Source organism: Aegilops tauschii, chromosome 6 (assembly GCF_002575655.3).
Source record: "Aegilops tauschii subsp. strangulata cultivar AL8/78 chromosome 6, Aet v6.0, whole genome shotgun sequence".
Taxonomy (NCBI): domain Eukaryota; kingdom Viridiplantae; phylum Streptophyta; class Magnoliopsida; order Poales; family Poaceae; genus Aegilops; species Aegilops tauschii.
The window spans coordinates 472,264,501-472,282,916 of record NC_053040.3 but is presented as its reverse complement, the minus strand read 5'-3'; the positions used below and the strand labels follow the sequence as shown (position 1 = coordinate 472,282,916).

The following is an 18,416-nucleotide window of genomic DNA, read 5'->3' as shown; positions in this document are numbered from 1 at the left end:
AGTTGACGCGTACACAACCAGGAGATGATTGTACGTGGAGAGGATGACAGTAGGGACCCGCCAAGGTCATGGCAGTACGCAAGCAAAGTTCCTCCTTATTTCAATCCAATAAAAAAATGGCTCCTCGTAATAGATTTCTGACATCTGGGTCCCATGCCGTTGTCAACGTAGTCAATAAACGAGAGAGTTGCACAACGAGCGGCTGACATCAGGGACCCAGCAGCTCGCCCAGTTATTTTTGTTTTGGGTTAATTTGATAAATGCCACTCCAAATCTGGTGTTTCTAAGAAATGCCATTGCAATTTCCAAACTTTGAAAAATGCCATTTCATGCCAATCCCAGTGGCATTTTTCAAAGTCTGGAGTGGCGTTTTTCAAAGTTTGCAAATTGCAGTGGCGTTTTCCAAAGTTTGCAAAAATTGCGGTGGCATTTTTCAAAGTTTGGAAATTGCAGTGGCATTTTTATGAATCGCCGTATTTGTTGTGGCATTTATCTAATTTGTTTTTGAGACGAAAGCAGGGTGTCAACTGGGCTGTGCGGGGCACTCTGGCATGTCTAGACAGCCTTCTCTTTTATGTTTACCACAGACCAGCTCAATAGTTTTTTGTTCTTTCTGAAAATGGCTAGCCCAGTTTTTTTGTGATTTGCCAAGTAAGTCGCTTTGTCAGGCCTATTGGGTTGCAAATCTTTCAAGACGAGGAGAGCTTCATTCGGCTGGACGAGAAAATGGCCTATCAGTAATGAGAAATGGGATGTACATTTTTAAAACACATCAAACCGGCAATTACTTTCAAATTTCTTTTTTTCATTTCAAGATTTTAAATTGCATTAATTTTTATGCGTGGACAATTTGTTGGATTTTATATTGATATAAATTTATTTTTAAAATCAGTTTGAATGTGACTCGAAATTTCGGGATTAAAAACAGTTCGGACCGCACCGAAATATGCAACATTTCGTATAATTTTTTAACCGTGGCCACAATATGGGCTATAATGCTAACAGAAAGAATATGGGCTCAAAAAAAACCTTCAGAAGTAGCAAATGGGCTGTAAATTATTAGAAATAATGGCAGATGGGTTGTATGCTGTTTTCCACAAATTTGAGGCTTTCCTAAAAAAAGGTTGACGCACAAGCAGTGACTGTTGGATGTCCATCCAACGGCCGTCGTGCTTCTTCAATCTCTGCTCTTCCTGCTCCAGCCACTCAAACAAGCGCCGACGGGACTGCCTGCTCCCTCCTCCCCGCGGCCGGATGTGCTGCCGCGCAGGCTTCACCACCCCACCGTACTCCCATCGCTGGCCTAGCCATCCCTCTACTCACCGACACCTGTTGTTATTCTCCAGCGACGGCAGACGAACCAGTAAACCCTCGTATAGTCGTACTCCCCTCCGCATGGGAAACAACTGTCGAGTCTTCCCTGCCTCCGTGTCGTTCCCTTCCTAGGCCTCGCCGTCGTCCACCGCCCTGGTGCTCCCGGCGCGGCCTGGTCAACGTGGTTAACGACCGACATGCATTTGAAGTGGACTGTACGTGGAGAGGCTGGCAGCTGGGTCCACGGCAGCACGCAAGGAAATGCCTCCTTATTATGCGCAAAATAATGATTCCTCCACCTGACATATGGGTCCCATCGAAAGGGCCTCTGTATTTCGCGAAAAAAACGTTACCGCCGCTGACAGTTCGGACCCACCAGCTATATCTTCGCACGCAAGGAAGTGCGTCCTTATTACGCACAAAAAATGAATACTCCCCCTGCTACCTGGGACCCAGTATAGTGGCAGGCTGACTTGTGGGCCTACTAAGTTGACGGGGACCAAGGGTTTTGTCAACTTAGTCAATATGCACGATTCTAGCTCCAGTGACCGTATGATGTCCATCCAACGGCCGTAGTGCTTCTTCAACCTCTGGTCTTGTTGCTCCAGCCGTCCAAAGCAGCGCCGGTCGTGCCGCATGCTCCTGCTTCCCGTGGCCGGCTGTGCTGCCGCGGAGAACTCACCGCCCCCTACTATTCCCACCGCTGGCCAGGCCCTGCGGCGACGACAGCCTCACACCGCAGCCGAACCAGTGAACCCTCGTACTCCTCTCCGCGCAGGCTTCCACTGTCGCGTCTTCCCCGACTCCGCGTCATCCCCTTCCTAGGCCTCGCCGTCGTCCACCGCCCTGGTGCTCTCGGCGCGGCGCGGTCAACGTGGTCAAGGAACGGCTTCCATCGGACGTGGACTGTACATGGAGAGGCTGACAGCTGGGTCCACAGCCACAGCAAGGAAGTGCCTCCTTATTACGCGGAAAATAATTATTCCTCCACCTGACAGCGGGGACCCACCGGACGGGCCACCGTATTTCGCGAAAAAAACGTTTCCCCCTGACTGCGGGGACCCACCAGCTACATCTTCGCACGCAAGGAAGTGCGTCCGGGCAAAAAAAAAACGATTCGCCCCCCTGACTGCTGGGACCCACCAGCTACATCTTCGCAGGCAAGGAAGTGCCTGACAGTTGGGACCCACCTGGTCGAAGCGTACGTAGCATTGTCATTCTGGTCGCGAACGTGTACGTACATACCGGTCGATGTAGAGGCGCGCACGTGTCGTAGTAGAGGCGCGCACGTAGCATGTACACGTACGTACAGCGGCCAGTGTGCAAGAAAGAAAATACGGCCACGTACGTACATACGGGCAGGGTCTCGAACGCCTACTCGCGCATACGTACAGCCAGGGCTCTTGTGCGGAACGGAGAAACAGCGTCGTCGTCGTGTTCATGGGGAGCCAACCGGCTGGGTCGGAACGGAATGCGTCGTCGTGTTTATCGGGAGGGCTTGGACGGAACAGCCGATGGAAACGAGGCCTGGCGTACCGCAGACGGAGGAAACGGCCTTGTGTTCGACCGGCCACGTTTGAAACGGGATCCTGTTCATCGGGAGGAGTCTGGCGTACAAAACGGAGGAAACAGACCTCCTACGGTCGAAACGGGGGTCCTGTTGATCGGGAGGGGTGTGGTGTACCGCAAAATGGAGGAAACGGACTTGTGTTGGAGCGCTACGGTCGAAACGGGGGTCCTGTTCATCGGGAGGGGTGTGACGTACCGCAAAACGGGACTCCATGAGACACTGTTCATCTCCACCGTCGACCCCCTCCAGCCTCCACGGGCTACTGTTCATCCACCGTCGACCTCCTCCAGCCTCCACCTGCGACTGTTCATCCACGGGCTCCTGTTCATCCAGCCTCCACCACGCGCTACTCCACCGGCTACTGTTCAACCAGCCCTCTCCGCGGGCTCCTGTTCAACCACCCCTCCACGGGCTACTGTTCATCCAGCCCTCCACCGTCTACTGTTCATTCTGCCCTCCACGGGGTGGTCCTGTTCATCCTGCCCTCCACGGGGTCCTGTTCATCCAGCCCCAACCGGCTCGATCGATCGGGGTCATGTTCATCCAGAGGCAACACCACGGGGTCCTGTTCATCCACCCCCACCGGAAACTGTTCATCCAAACCCCCCCCCCCCAGCAACGCTCACTGTTCATCCAGAGGCAGCATCGATCGGCTTCAGTTAGCAGCAGTAGCGAAGGAATCGCTCGATCGGGTTTAGTTAATAGCCATCGATCGATCGCTCGGGTTCAGTAACGCGTAGCCTGCAGTGCAATCACTCGGGTTCAGTTAGAGCCCAACGCCTCGCTCGGGTTCAGTTAGAGCCAACGCCTCGCACACACGCGCGTACGTGTACGAGAGAAACGCGCATCGCTCGGCCCCCAATCTCCCACCGTAACCGGGAACTCTCCGAAATTTTCTTCGCCCTCGCTTCTACCACGGTTTTTTCCGTCATGGACGGCCCAAAGAATGTCATGCAGCTGCGTCTCCGGCCCGCCCAGGACGAAAAGCCCATTTTCTGTCATGATTTTTTGTCATAGAAGTAGGAGCCCACCACATCTATGATGATACCGGGTTTTGTCACAATTATCGTCATAGAAATGTCATATGTATGACAGAAAAAATATTCGTTCGGCCCAAAATGTCACGGATGTGTCTTTTTTTTGTAGTGTTATGCAGGTTGCAATCAAACACCATGTTATATGTGCGCCTAATGCAATGCGGGCAACCAAATGCTGGGTCAAAAATGATTGTCTTATGCAACTAGGGGCATGCAGGCAACCAAACCATGTGCATCTGGGGTTTTTTGGCCTGCATCCCCTCAAACCGGCTCAATAGAGCCAGACTCGCCGGGCCAGGCTGAATCGGCAATGTAACCAAACACACCCTAGAAGACCATGGCCAAATCTTTTCCGTGTCTTTCTTGAGTGAAATATAATAAGAGGATAAACAGAGCCGACAGAATAGGGAGACACGTGCAAATTCATGGTTTCTTACCGGAAACTGCACCGTGGCCTGCCCGTCGCCGGCCTATATTTGACCTGCTGTCATCTTGCTGCCACCAATAATGACTGATTCGGTGAGTGAGAAGATCTGAAAGATAACTAATCCGGTGGTTTCGTCATAGCCCATGAGACCTTTTTTTATGAAGGTTGCATTTATTAACTCAAAATATAGCATCAAGCGGATACAATCATGATGAACAACACCTGGTCTCTGTATATCTAGAATGCACACCGTCAAACATGAATTGTCTCATAAAAAAAATAAACACCACAAATCGACAACAGTAAAGTGAGTTTGGTGTGTGGCGTAGGATTAGATCAGATCAGATCAGATCCGAGGACGGGACATGGGCATGCGCTCTATGCTATGCTATGCATGCGTATTATTGGACTAGATAGTAGGCCACTCTAGTACTAGCCACTAATCATGCAAATCAAACTGTGCGTGACTCGATCATTTGAGATTGTGCAATAGTACCACTACTTCGGTGCATGTGCATGTGCATCATTTATCTTCGAGGAAGAAAACAGGGCAACCTCCGTGTCGGCTGGGTGATAATCGGATTGCCGTCCTTGGATGGCACATGGGATCTCTCCCCATGTTAGCCGTGCGCCTCAACCATTCCCAACATGACTCATTTTGCGCTGATGGCTTTGCAACATAGGCCGTGTTGCGTTCCGTCAATTTGTATGGTTCATATAAAATAAACGTTTTCATTGTAATGTGGTCTATGTGGTGACCACCTCTCTTGTTGCCTCGTCCGTTGCAACATGATTCACGTTGCGACTGCAATGTGGACCATGTTGCCTTGTCCTTTGCAGCATGGTCCGTGCCCTATGTTGGTGGCTGTAACATGGGCCTGTTGCAATTTCCGCCGAGCTTTCACAGGGACAAGGGTCACACAGGCAAGGTAGTGGACTGCGTGACCCAAAATTAGTCGACTGAGCACTAGCCTTTTCCAGGAAAAATTAGTCGATCTGTGCGCACTTACAAGAGATCATTCGGTCGAAATACGGGAAAACTCCATCAAATTCTTTATGGAAACGGAGTTTTGCTAATTCTCCCCGGAACTGGAAGATCATTTCGAGATCTTCGAGCATATTCGAGGGTTCAATGTGTACCCTTTTCAAGGAAATAGAGAATAGCTGGAACGTCATTCAAACAAAGTTTGATTCTTTATCAGATCATAAAAACCTACTTTTCAAGAAGACTTGGGGAAAATAGCAGGATTGGAAAAGTTCGAAGAGACTGAGGAAGACAAATCCATTGTCGAGTCCTGCAGAGTGATAACATCGAGTAGTGGGGGCTGGCGTCCACCCCTGAAAGAGCTTGATTTACCAGAAATCCCGCCGAGTCCTAGTGGGCCTAGATTCCGCGATAAGTTCCAAGTAGTGAAAAAAATTATCCCTAAAGTCGAAACTAAAAGGAACGTATAAACCAATGCTTCCATAGATTCGATCTTGGTTTATTTACAATTATAACTTCCACATCTATTCATTTGTCATTTAACAGAGAGACGCCATGTAGGCATGTACCGATGTGCGTCCCTCCTTTTGCGCGCCATCCAGAATGGCTCTGCCTGCCTTTGCTGAAATCCTCTACCTTTGCCTTTGGTTGCTTGGCTTGTGGACGGGACAAGCTCGATCAACATTCAGCCCCATAGCCATAACTGAACCAAGTGATGGGCAAGATAGCTCCTCTAGATAGATAGGGTTTGGTTGGTTGGTTCGCTCGCTGGCTCGCCGGACGGACGCCATGGCGAATTGACGCCGCACCTAACTGGCAAAGCCCAATGTCTCGCATCATGCCGGCAGGTTGTTCCATCGGCTAGACAAAATTTTAAAGAGTTGTTACGTACATCCAATGTTACCCATGCATACAAGACACGGTATTCAACTAGCCTTGATGGGACGTACGTTATTATTAGTGCGGGTCTCTCTCCTCGGTTCCTTGTGCTGAAGTTTGTGGCGCAACAGCAACAAAAGGTTAGCAAAGTGTGGCGCAACGGCGCGTTATATGCATGAGCAGTAGCTATCCCGGCAACACCAAGATGGGGATCTAACATTATTTTGCACATGTCCATCACAGATCAAAAGGTTATTTGACATGTATAAATGAAAATCGAACTTACGGTTGGAGCAGCATGCGTGGTACGTCGATTTTTGAAGATGCTAACATTTGTTTGGTCCACAAGCACTCTACTTACTAGTACAGTGACTATACATTGTTGTCCACTCTTTCAAAAACAAAAAACAAAAAGAAAGCACTATCACAAGTCCATGCATTTTTGTTTTCTTTTTTGAAAAGAGGCACAAATCCAAGTATCCACTATCCAACCCAACCGGTAATGCCTGCTGGCTATGACCTTTTACTTGCTTTTGCTATGGCAAAGAGTACCACAAGTGTACTAATTTTGAGTCAAAACCAAATAAAAATACATGAACTACTAGTAGTACGTAGCCATATAATCTAGTAGTACGTAGCCATATAATATACCAGCTACCATGAGAATGGAAAGACCTCTGTCTGAATAAAACATGAGCAATGATGACAGTTAGACCACCAAATCTAGTTGGTGCGACTACTACTTCACTATTTAACTAATCATGCCAAAGACTAGTGTTCAATATAATTAGTAGCACCCACCTGGCCTTGCTTGTTTAGGATGAACTCAACAATGGAACAAGTGTTAAATAATTAGTTGGTGAGAGAAGTTGACCACTGCCTACATCTCATGCAACTGCTACATCTCGAGTCCCTCTTCCAAAAGCACCATAATTGAAAAGTAACACTAGCAATTCTCCTAATCTAATAACCTTTTGGGTTAGACCAGTCCACAAGAGGCAGGAACCCCGAGGCCCTTGTCTTGTTATATCCGTGTTGGCCTTTTCAGTAGCAACATGCAAATCATCTCCATTGCGGCCTTCCTTATCGTAGAAAATGTGCTGGAAAAGAGGCAATTATTCTGCAGTTTCAGACTAGGTGAGGAGCTTAGCTTGTGTTTGCTAGTGTAAAGCTAATGGGATGGAGCCTAGAGGACTAGAGGCTTTCTTTTCCAATTGGCAATGATGGGCTCAATTAGTGTTATCTGCTGGGGAGTCTCATGCAAATGCAAGCAAGGCTTCACGCTACAGGTTAAACGTAGGCCTGCACAACTGTTAGTCAGTACTAATACTGATTACTGAACATCCATTTCAAAAGTACAACTAACTGAACATTAATGATTGTATTTCGTCTTCATGGTTACCGGCTAAACTCTAGCTTCGCCGCCATGCATGCGCTCCCGTCGTACCACTGTCGTGATTGCTTATGCCGATAACTATCTCGAAAGCTTTGGGTTTTGTGGCTTTGTGCGGCGTGCTTGCCCTGCCTTGTGTTTTGCTTGTGGCAAGAGGACAATGAGATGCACTCAACTGATCGTACCTGCAGATTGGCGTATGCTGGTTGTATACTCGCTCTGCTTGATTAGTGCAGCAGAGTGTGGCGGCTAACGAAACGTATTCGGGGGCACCAGCAACAGAAGCGACGGACCAACAAGCTGGCAATTTTTGGTTTGCCGATGAATTGCTCTCGAAAGATTCCACAAGTCTTGTTGCCAAAATAAACCAGGAAGAACCTTCACAACAGAGTAGAGAAACAACTAACCAACCAAAGGAGTCTTTGCTTGGTGGATTTTCCTTTCTTAGGAGAGCTTGATAAGGGCATCTTTAAGTCGAACCCGTAAATCTCCCGCAACCGTTCGGATCATACTGTCCGGATCGCAGAAGCCATCCAACGCGGACGCGATTTCTTCCGCAAACCGGAGACAAGTGGGGGAGGTTTGCGGGAGTCCGGACCGCTCTCAAGCCCGCTTCTGACCGCCCTTGCCCACCAAAAAACCCTTCCAAACCCTCCCGCGCGCGCTCCCGCCCGGCACCAGGTACCCGCATTCATGCCGCTGTAGAGCGCGCCACTCCGCATTGAAGACGGCTCAGGGCGAACGCGACCTCTCACAGCCTCCGCCATTGAAGCGACGCGCCGGCCGAGGGCGCCACCCGCTGCCCACCCACCTGACATTAGTAGAAAAAGGGTCAAATGTCAAGCACATTAGTGCCGGTTTGCTTTTGAGCCGGCACTAATGTGTGCATTAGTGCCGGTTCCAACGGCTAGCCGGCCGCTTTCATTAGTACCGGTTCGTGGCCGACCTTTAGCACCGGTTCGTGCCACTGACCGGTACTAAAGTGAGTGGTGGCAGGATGTTGTCAGTCCGGGGCCCCTCCAGCACCTTTAGTACCGGTTCATGGCACGAACCGGTGCTAAAGGTCGTCCTACATAAACCCTTCGTCCACCCGAGCTCGCTCTGTTCTTCCCCTTTCCCCTCTCCTCTCTGTTCTTCCCCTCTTCCTCTCGAGCTCATCACACATTTTGCCCAAAATTTGTCAAGATTTGAAGGCCCCCATCCATTCAAATGATCACAAAGGTTAGCAACTTTGTCCTTTCATCTCTCATTGCTAGATTAGCTCTTGCAATGCTTTGTATAGTGATTAATTTATGAGTTTAGTAATTTGGGAGGAAATATATGTGCTAGTATTTGATTTACATGCAATTTGAGGTCAAAAATAACACTTAGTTTGCATATGTAGGTGTGGTTTACTTAGTGCCTTCTAAATCTCCGTCGTAACCACAGTCGATCGCCCGCACCGTTCCGTCACCGGCACCACCTTGTGGTGAGCCTCTTGTTCATGAATGTTTTACATTACCAAATTGATGTTTGTGTGATTTGGATATATAGTTACTCGTATAATTATCTTACCCGTACATTGTTTGTTATACATAGTGCCATGGTTTTGATATCCGTCCCCGTCGGCCCTCGTCCTTGTTATGATTCGGATATGGTATATTCTCTTTTAAAACTAGTGGTTGCATTTCGTGTTTATGAAAAATTATGCCCATCAAGTTGACATAGATATTTTTGTCTAGGAGGTTTGTGAACCGGAAATTCCAACCGACCCTATTGTCGAGAGGTTAAATTTAGTTGAAAGAGAAAACGAGTATTTGAAAGAAAAATTGAAAAGAATTGAGGGGGAGAAGATGGAATTGGAGTTGCATGTTGCCGATGTCGTCGATGATCACAAGATCAAGATGGAGAAAATGCGCTTGAAGATTAGAAAATATGCCATTGATAGTGAGGCTTGGTATCATTATGCTGTTGGATCAATTGTTACCTTAGTTGTGATCTTGATCGCATTTGTTGTTGCATTTAAATTCTTTAGTTAGAGAGTTATTTGTTTGTTGCATTTAAGTCTTGTATGAACTTTATGTATGAACTTGTATTAATTTGGTCTTTTCGGTGTTGTGTAATGAAGATGAGCCGACAATGGATGTACGATGACCGATGCTCTCCCGAGTTCATTAATGGCGTGCAAACTTTTCTGCTTGCGGCTGAGGCAAACAAGCGGGCGGATGGTTTTATGCCTTGTCCATGTTTAGTCTGTAAGAATGATCACAATTACTCTACGTCAAGAACCATTCACGTCCACCTGTTTAAGTCCGGTTTCATGCCCCACTATAATGTTTGGACCAAGCACGGAGAAAGAGGGGTTATGACGGAAGACAATGAAGAAGAAGAGGACGACGACAACTATCCTGGCCATGGGTTCCCTGAATACGATGATACAGCAATGGGGGAAGAAGCTGAGCCGGCAATGCGGGAAGAAGCTGAAGAAGAGGCATCAGATGAGCCCGCTGATGATCTAGGTCGGGCCATTGCCGATGCAAAGAGAAACTGCGCAAGTGATTTGGAGAAGAAGAAGTTGCAGCGCATGTTAGAGGATCACAAGAAATTGTTGTACCCGAATTGCGAAGCTGACAAGAAAAAGTTGGGCACCACACTGGAATTGCTGCAATGGAAGGCAGAGAATGGTGTATCTGACAAGGGATTTGGAAAGTTGCTGGTAATGATAAAGAATATGCTTCCAAACGACAACGAATTGCCCGAGAGTACGTACAAAGCAAAGAAGGCTGTCTGCCCTCTAGGGTTAGAGGTGCAGAAGATACATGCATGCCCTAATGACTGCATCCTCTACCGCGGTGAGTACGAGGATTTGAACGCTTGCCCGGTATGCGGTGCATTGCGCTATAAGATCAGGCGCGATGACCCTGGTGATGTCGAGGGCGAGCGCCCTAGGAAGAAGATTCCTGCCAAGGTGATGTGGTATGCTCCTATAATACCACGGTTGAAAAGTTTGTTCCAAAACAAAGAGCATGCCAAGGCGATGCGATGGCACAGAGAAGACCGTAAGAAAGAAGGAAAGTTGAGAGTACCCGCTGACGGGTCGCAGTGGAGAAAAATCGAGAGAAAGTACGGGAAGGAGTTTGCAGATGACGCAAGGAACATATGGTTTGGTCTAAGTGCAGATGGCATTAATCCTTTTGGGGAGCAGAGCAGCAACCATAGCACCTGGCCTGTGACTCTATGTTTGTATAACCTTCCTTCTTGGTTGTGCATGAAGCGGAAGTTCATTATGATGCCAGTGCTCATCCAAGGCCCTAAGCAACCCGGCAACGACATTGATGTGTACCTAAGGCCATTAGTTGAAGAACTCTTACAGTTGTGGAATGGAACAGGTGTACGTGCGTGGGATGAGCACATGGGGGAAGAATTTTACCTAAAGGCCTTGCTGTTCGTGACCATCAATGATTGGCCTGCTCTCAGTAACCTTTCAGGACAGACAAACAAGGGATACCGCGCATGCACGCACTGTTTGGATGATACCGACAGTATATATTTGGACAATTGTAGGAAGAATGTGTACCTGGGACATCGTCGATTTCTTCCGAGCAGGCATCCCGTAAGAAAGAAAGGCAAGCATTTCAAAGGTGAGGCGGATCACCGGACAAAGCCTCGTCACCGTACTGGTGCTGATGTACATGATATGGTCAAGGATTTGAAGGTAGTCTTTGGAAAGGGTCCTGGCGGACAACCTGTTCCGAATGACGTTGACGGACGCGCACCCATGTGGCAGAAGAAATCTATATTTTGGAACCTGCCCTATTGGAAATACCTAGAGGTCCGCTCTGCAATCGACGTGATGCACGTGACGAAGAATCTTTGCGTGACCCTGCTTGGCTTCTTGGGCGTATATGGGAAGACAAAAGATACACCTGAGGCACGGGAGGACCAGCAACGTATGCATGGAAAAGACGGCATACATCAGGGTCATGCCAGCTACGCTCTTACCAAAGAAGAGAAGGAAATCTTCTTTGAATGCCTGCTCAGTATTAAGGTACCGTCTGGCTTCTCGTCGAATATAAAGGGAATAATAAACATGGCAGAGAAAAAGTTCCAGAACCTAAAGTCTCATGACTGCCACGTGATTATGACGCAACTGCTTCCGGTTGCATTGAGGGGGCTTCTACCGGATAACGTTCGATTAGCCATTGTGAAGCTATGTGCATTCCTCAATGCAATCTCTCAGAAGGTAATCGATCCAGAAACCATACCAAGGTTAGAGAATGATTTGGTGCAATGTCTTGTCAGTTTCGAGTTGGTGTTCCCACCATCCTTCTTCAACATCATGACGCACGTCCTAGTTCACCTATGCGAAGAGATTAACGTTTTGGGTCCTGTATTTCTACACAATATGTTCCCCTTTAAGAGGTTCATGGGAGTCTTAAAGAAATATGTTCATAACCGTGCTAGGCCAGAAGGAAGCATCTCCAAGGGCCATGAAAATGAGGAGGTCATTGAGTTTTGTATTGACTTTATTCCTGACCTTAAGCCGATTGGTGTTCCTGAATCACGGCATAAGGGCAGACTGGATGGAAAAGGCACGCTAGGAGGGAATCAAAAATTATGTATGGACGGACATTCTCTCACTGAAGCACACTACACAGTTCTACAGAATTTCGCCTTGGTGGCTCCGTATATGGACGAACACAAGAATTTTCTACGCTCCAAACACCCGGAGCGGTCTGATGACTGGATTACACGTGAACAAACCAGGAGTTTCGCCGGCTGGTTGCAGACACGTATCATGCATGACGCCTCTATTGAAGATGACATGTACTCGCTGTCCCAGTTACCATCTTCGAATATAATGACTTTCAAAGGGTACGAGATAAATGGTAATACATTTTACACGATCGCCCAAGATAAGAAGAGCACCAACCAAAACAGTGGTGTCCGCTTTGATGCAACAACCAAGACGGGAAAGGAAACATATTATGGTTACATAGAGGACATATGGGAACTTGACTATGGACGTGGTTTGAAGGTCCCTTTGTTTCGGTGCAAATGGGTCAATATGACACGAGGCGGGGTAACGGAAGACCCGCAGTACGGAATGACAACAGTGGATCTCAACAATCTTGCGTATGCAGACGAACCATTCGTCCTAGCCAATGATGTGGCACAAGTTTTCTATGTGAAGGACATGTCTACCAAGCCGAGAAAAAGAAAAGATAAGGAAGCGAATGCATCATACGATGAGCCAAAGCGCCACATAGTTCTTTCTGGAAAGAGAAACATCGTGGGAGTGGATGACAAGACAGACATGTCAGAAGATTATGAAAAGTTTGATGAAATTGCTCCATTCACAGTGAATATTGACCCGAGCATCCAGTTAAATGATGAAGATTTTCCATGGCTACGGCGCAAAGGGACACACGCGAAGAAAAAGTTTCACACCCAAAGATCTGGGATGTGATCGGCTTCACTATCATCACTTTCTTCTGTGTTTCACACCCAGGAGGGAATCTCTGTAATAGTTAGGGTAGTTATGTGTTTTGGCGGTTGAAACGCGAAGAAATTTATGTGCAAACAAATTCTTTCATGCATTTACTGATTTTTTCAGCTAAATGACCCTGAAATTGAAAAGCATTTCAAATGAACTCAGAAAAGGTTGAAAGTTGGCATGGTATCATAATTTCACCCACATAGCATGTGCAAAAAAGTAGAGAGGGTTATCGCAAAAACTGGATGCACTTCGTGTACAAAATGGACAATCTCTTTCGAAGTATCAGGGTTTCGGACGAAAACACATCCGTTACAAAGGCATTTCATTTTTTAAATAACCTAAGCATTACCAAATTGAATATAATGATAAAACACACTAATATTAAACATAAGAAAAAAACCACTGAAAAATCTATTTTCAAAGTTAAGTTATTCACAAACTAGTGATTCACACAAATTTCAAATAATTCAAAATGTAAACTATTCAAATTTGTAAACTACCGGCACTAATAGAAAGTTTGTAATTTTTTGTACCTAAAGCAAAAATATTCACAAAGAAACTCTAAATACAGCAAAAAACAACTCAAAAATAAATAAAACAAAAATAAATAAAGCAAAAAAATAAGAAAATAAAAAAGCCCGCCTACCGCGCCACAGCGGCTTGCATACGACTAGAAACCCAACATGTTGTTGGGCCCGGATGCAGGCCCGCAAAGGCCCAGTAGGGCCACAGGGCAGCACAGAACATTTAGGCCCAGTAGGCCTGCTTTGGAGAGGAGCTCGAGAGAGCTACTGCACTGGGGCTTATAAACCAGTGCGGACGCCCCTCGGCTAGCGAGGTGGGACTAAACATGACGCACCGCACCTGCGCCAGCGCACCACCTTTAGTACCGAGTGGTGGCTCAAACCGGTATTAAAGGGTGGGTCTTTAGTACCGGTTGGAGCCACCACCCGGTACTAAAGTTGGGCGCTTCCCGCCGCTTCGCCTGGCCAAAATTGACCTTTAGTACCGGTTGGTCGCTCCAACCGGTACTAAAGGCCCATCCTATATAAGAAAACACTTCAAAAAATTCAGTTTCTCATCTGGTTCTTCTCCTCTGCCCCGTCGCCCGCCGCCCCCCGTCGCCACCCCTCGTCGCCGCCCCGTCCCCGTCGTCGCCGCCCCGTCCCCGTCGTCGCCGCGCCCCGCCCTGTCGTCCCCGCCCGGCCCGTCCCCGTCCCCGTCGTCGACCCTGATCTCCTTTGGTGGCGTTCGCGTGGGCCACATTTGGTGCAGAGAGAGCCGGCCCCACCGGAGGTGGTGCATCGTCGTGTCAGGGAGGAGGACGAGCACGTCCATCGCTACATGGCTGCTATGGACGTCAGGTTCTCCAATACCTGGCAGGTTCTTTGGGCAGATGAATGGAGATATGATCCTGTGATGGTTCCTTGTCTTTGGGTGTCCACCGCCCGCGTCCTAGGAACCGCGAGTGGCCTAGATTCTTCTATAGTATTCGATCTTTATTAGCTACCTAGCCAGTGATGTATTCGAGATTATATATTATTCGAGACGATGTATTCGATATAATATATTATTCGAGACGATGCATATTATGTACTATATGATTCAGTTTTTCCTTATTGATTGCATCCATGCATTGTAATTTGAATACTAAATTGTTTTATATTTCTTCTGTATTAGTTAAATAAAAGCTATGGCGGACAATACCGGCAGAGAGGGAGAAGAGGCCATGTTCGAGATCATACGCAGCCCTAACAGGCCAGATGATCTGAATGAAGCAAATGACGGCTCCCAATATCTGAACAATACCGGGGAGGGTGATGATAAGATATTCGATCTCGACGACCGAGCTGATGAAGTCATGAACTATGATTATGATTATGATGACGCAGACAATGATTATGATGACGAATACAATGTTGATCTTGAAATAACAAAGACTACCGGCGAGGTATATTTATATAAGCAGGCATCTAGTGATCATCACATGTTTTTTTTATTCGAAGATATATTAACGAATCGATCTTTCTTCTTTCAGCCCTCCGGATCGAGCAAATCTGCTTCTACAGACAGCAGGACAAAGCGCGGCCCGGGCAAAAAGTTGAAGGAGGGTGTAAAGTACAACATCGATTCCATCAAAGCTAGTGGCGAACCACTCACGCCTAAGAACATTGTGAACAAGTTTGTTCGTCAGTGCAGAGTTCTTGTGAAGGACCAACTCCCGATCTCCATTCAAGAATGGAAAGAGCCAAAAACTAAACGCCCGGATGTTACTTGGGTCGACGACAGAGCAAAACAAAAGCTTTGGGAATCTCTGATGGAACATTTCACCCTACCAGATTATTTCACTGATGCAGATGTGCAGAAAGTCAAGGACGCTGCTCTTAAGAAGATGGCAATTGCATTCAACACCCACAAGAAAACTGTAAGGGCCAACTACCTCGCTGCAGAAAGGAAGACTCCAGAATTCAAGGGAACACTGGAGAAGCAAAGAGAACACTGGCCCGCTTTCGTGAAATTCAAGGAATCAGAATTATCTAAGGAACGGTCGAGAAAAAACAAGGCCAATGCCGCAAAAAAGACGCAGTTCCATAGGCTGGGTCCAGGTGGCTACGCGGTGGCAATGCCTAAGTGGGATAAGTCTGAGCAAGAGATGGAGGATGCAGGGGTCACTCCGGTTACTAGGAGCTGGCCCCCCAGGTGCAGAACTTGGTTCTATGCGCATGGGGGGCGTTGGACCCGAAGACAGGCCTGGTTTCGAAGAAGGCAAGTCTAAAAGGAGCAGAACAAAAGTTACTTGACGCAATAGAAGATGCTCGAAAGGGGGTGTTCACGCCCAACAGAGAGAACGACGAGCTTATGCGCGCCCTGGGAAATCCTGAACACCTGGGAAGAACACGAGGCAAGGGCGTTATTCCCTGGTATGAGGGCTTTTCGGAATGGAACGATGACTACAGGACCCGTGCAAGAAAGAAGATGGAGGAGGAGAAGAAGAGGAAGCTGGAGGAGGAGCAGAGGAAGCAGGACGCGGAACGCCTTCAAGGCCTAGAAGCAAGGCACGCGGACTTGGCACTCAAATTCCAGCAGCAGCAGCAGCAGATCGACTCACTTAGCCAGGAAAGGGGGTCTCAGCAGCGGCAGCAGCAAGCGGATGATCATCCAGCATTGGATAGCACCGTCCCATCCATGCCGAGAAGCAGTGTTGGTTCCGCCCCGGGCGACGCACTGCTGGATACATACCCTGTGGATGACATCATAGAGAACACTAACTGTGAGCTACACTTCAAAATGAAGAACATATCCATGAAGGTGGCGAACGCCGTTGCTTTTACAATTACCCCCGAAGCAACCTTCCATTGCGCCCCGATTCCAGCAGACTATGCTCGTGTCTTGGTTGATGAGGTGGTGGACCCATATTCGGGGCTAGAGCTTGACATTCCTGGAGGTGACGACGAGCACACACTGGGAGAGGCCATACATCGTATCATCCTATGGAGAAAGGATTGCATCATCTTTCAAAGTCCACCGACACCGCGTCTGCCGACTCCTCCTCGAAGTCCGCCACCGTGTCAGCAGACTCCCGCTCCTCCAAGTCCACGAACGCGTGAGCATACTCCTGCTTCAAGTCCGGCACAGCGTCAGGCCACTCCTCCTGTTTCAAGTCCGACACCGTGTCAGGCCACACCTCCTGCTTCAAGTCCGGCACAGCGTCAGGCCACACCTCCTACTTCAAGTCCGACACCGTGTCCGGCCACACCTCCTACTTCAAGTCCGGCACAGCGTCAGGCCACTCCTCCTGCTCCAACTAAGCCACGTCAGCCGTCTCCGCCGCCTAAGAAATCGCAGAAGAGACACGCCGCAGCTATGGTGCGTAGCGGTACGAGTCGAGGTAGTACAGGAAGTACAGGCGGAGACAAGCGATATAAATATGGTCCAAGCAGCCTCGCTCCTCTTCCTCAGAGGCCTTACGACATGACCGAGGAGCAAAACGATGCAATAGTGCGGGCCGAAGTGGACGCTCATTTTGGACCGAAACCGGCAACGCCGCCGAGGGAGAAAGTGCCTGAGGAAAAGATTGACCACTTCATTCGTATGGCTAGACCACCAGCTCCCAAGCCTGTTGACTCAGACTATGAGCGCCAAATCAGGAAGGCACATCGAGCACGACTACAGAAAGAAGCGAGCTCGAGCTCGAGCCAACAAGCAGCTGTCAAAAAAGCGGGAAAACCGTTCCCCAGCTGGGAGAATAGGCGGCGCAATCGACCCCCCTCCCCCCCCCCCCCCCCCCCCCCGCTTGTTGTGCCAACAACACATGAGAGTACGCGCGCCCAATATTATTGTGGGCAAACCGTTTACGTTCCCGAGCTGGGCGATGTGGTAATAACCGAGGAGCACATAATGCAGGCTGAAATGCTCAAGATCATTGTTGGGCAACTCCTCGATATCGAGCCCATGTCTCCGCTTAGAGAGGAGGAAATAAGACGGAAATATGTCCGGGGCCAACCTTTGGTCGAGCCCGAGGAGGTCAAGAACCTCCCAACGAGAATGTATGAATTGCATGATTGGTACATGAAAATTACCAAGATTTCCAATTGAGAGTCCCTCATGGTGCAAGTCGAGGAAGATCATTACTTCAATAAGAAAGCTCTGTCCGTTGAGTATTCAGAACTATTTCAATTATTCAATCAAGATGCACTCGACAAATCTATCGTCAGTTGCTATTGTCTGTAAGTGATTTCTTTCTGTAATTTAAGTCTCAAGCTAGCTCTAGTGCTCATTGATTGATCATTAATTACCTGTAATTATATATCCTCACTATATATTCTTTTCTGTGGTATTATGCAGGATGAAGATGTATGAAATGAAAAAAGCTGGACGCTATGGCATTGGGTTCATTGACCCAAATACCGTTAATGAATACACATGAAAATTGGAATGGTTTAGACAAGATGTAGAGAAAAATATGGTAGAGTTCTTGAAGCGCCTCAATAGCAATGAAGATATACTACTTCCTTACAACTTCGAGTGAGTCACACTGTCTTGTACTACAAATTCTATTTTTGCTTACTAGCTAGATGTTAATAAGTGTATAGGGTTTAGGGTTATAGTTGATTAGTGTTATGCACATGCCCGCTTAATTTGTACATGCAAACGTATGCGCATGCAGCTTCCACTGGATCTTGTTAGACATTAAAGTTGACGAAGGAAAAGTTGAAGTACTGGACTCACTACTTAAAAAAGATAGTGACTACAGCATCGTGAAGGGGATAGTCAACAGGTAATTTCAATCATTATTAACTATATCTCGGCCTATTTAGTTCATCATTTCTGA

At 47.7% G+C, this 18,416-nt stretch overlaps 1 protein-coding gene across 1 annotated transcript in view; it reads left to right on the top strand.

Annotated features, from left to right (window-relative positions):
* The window catches only part of LOC120967196 (uncharacterized), a 44,598-nt gene that overhangs the window by 24,732 nt on the left and 1,450 nt on the right, over positions 1-18,416 (top strand). The gene's annotated exons all lie outside the window — the stretch shown is intronic.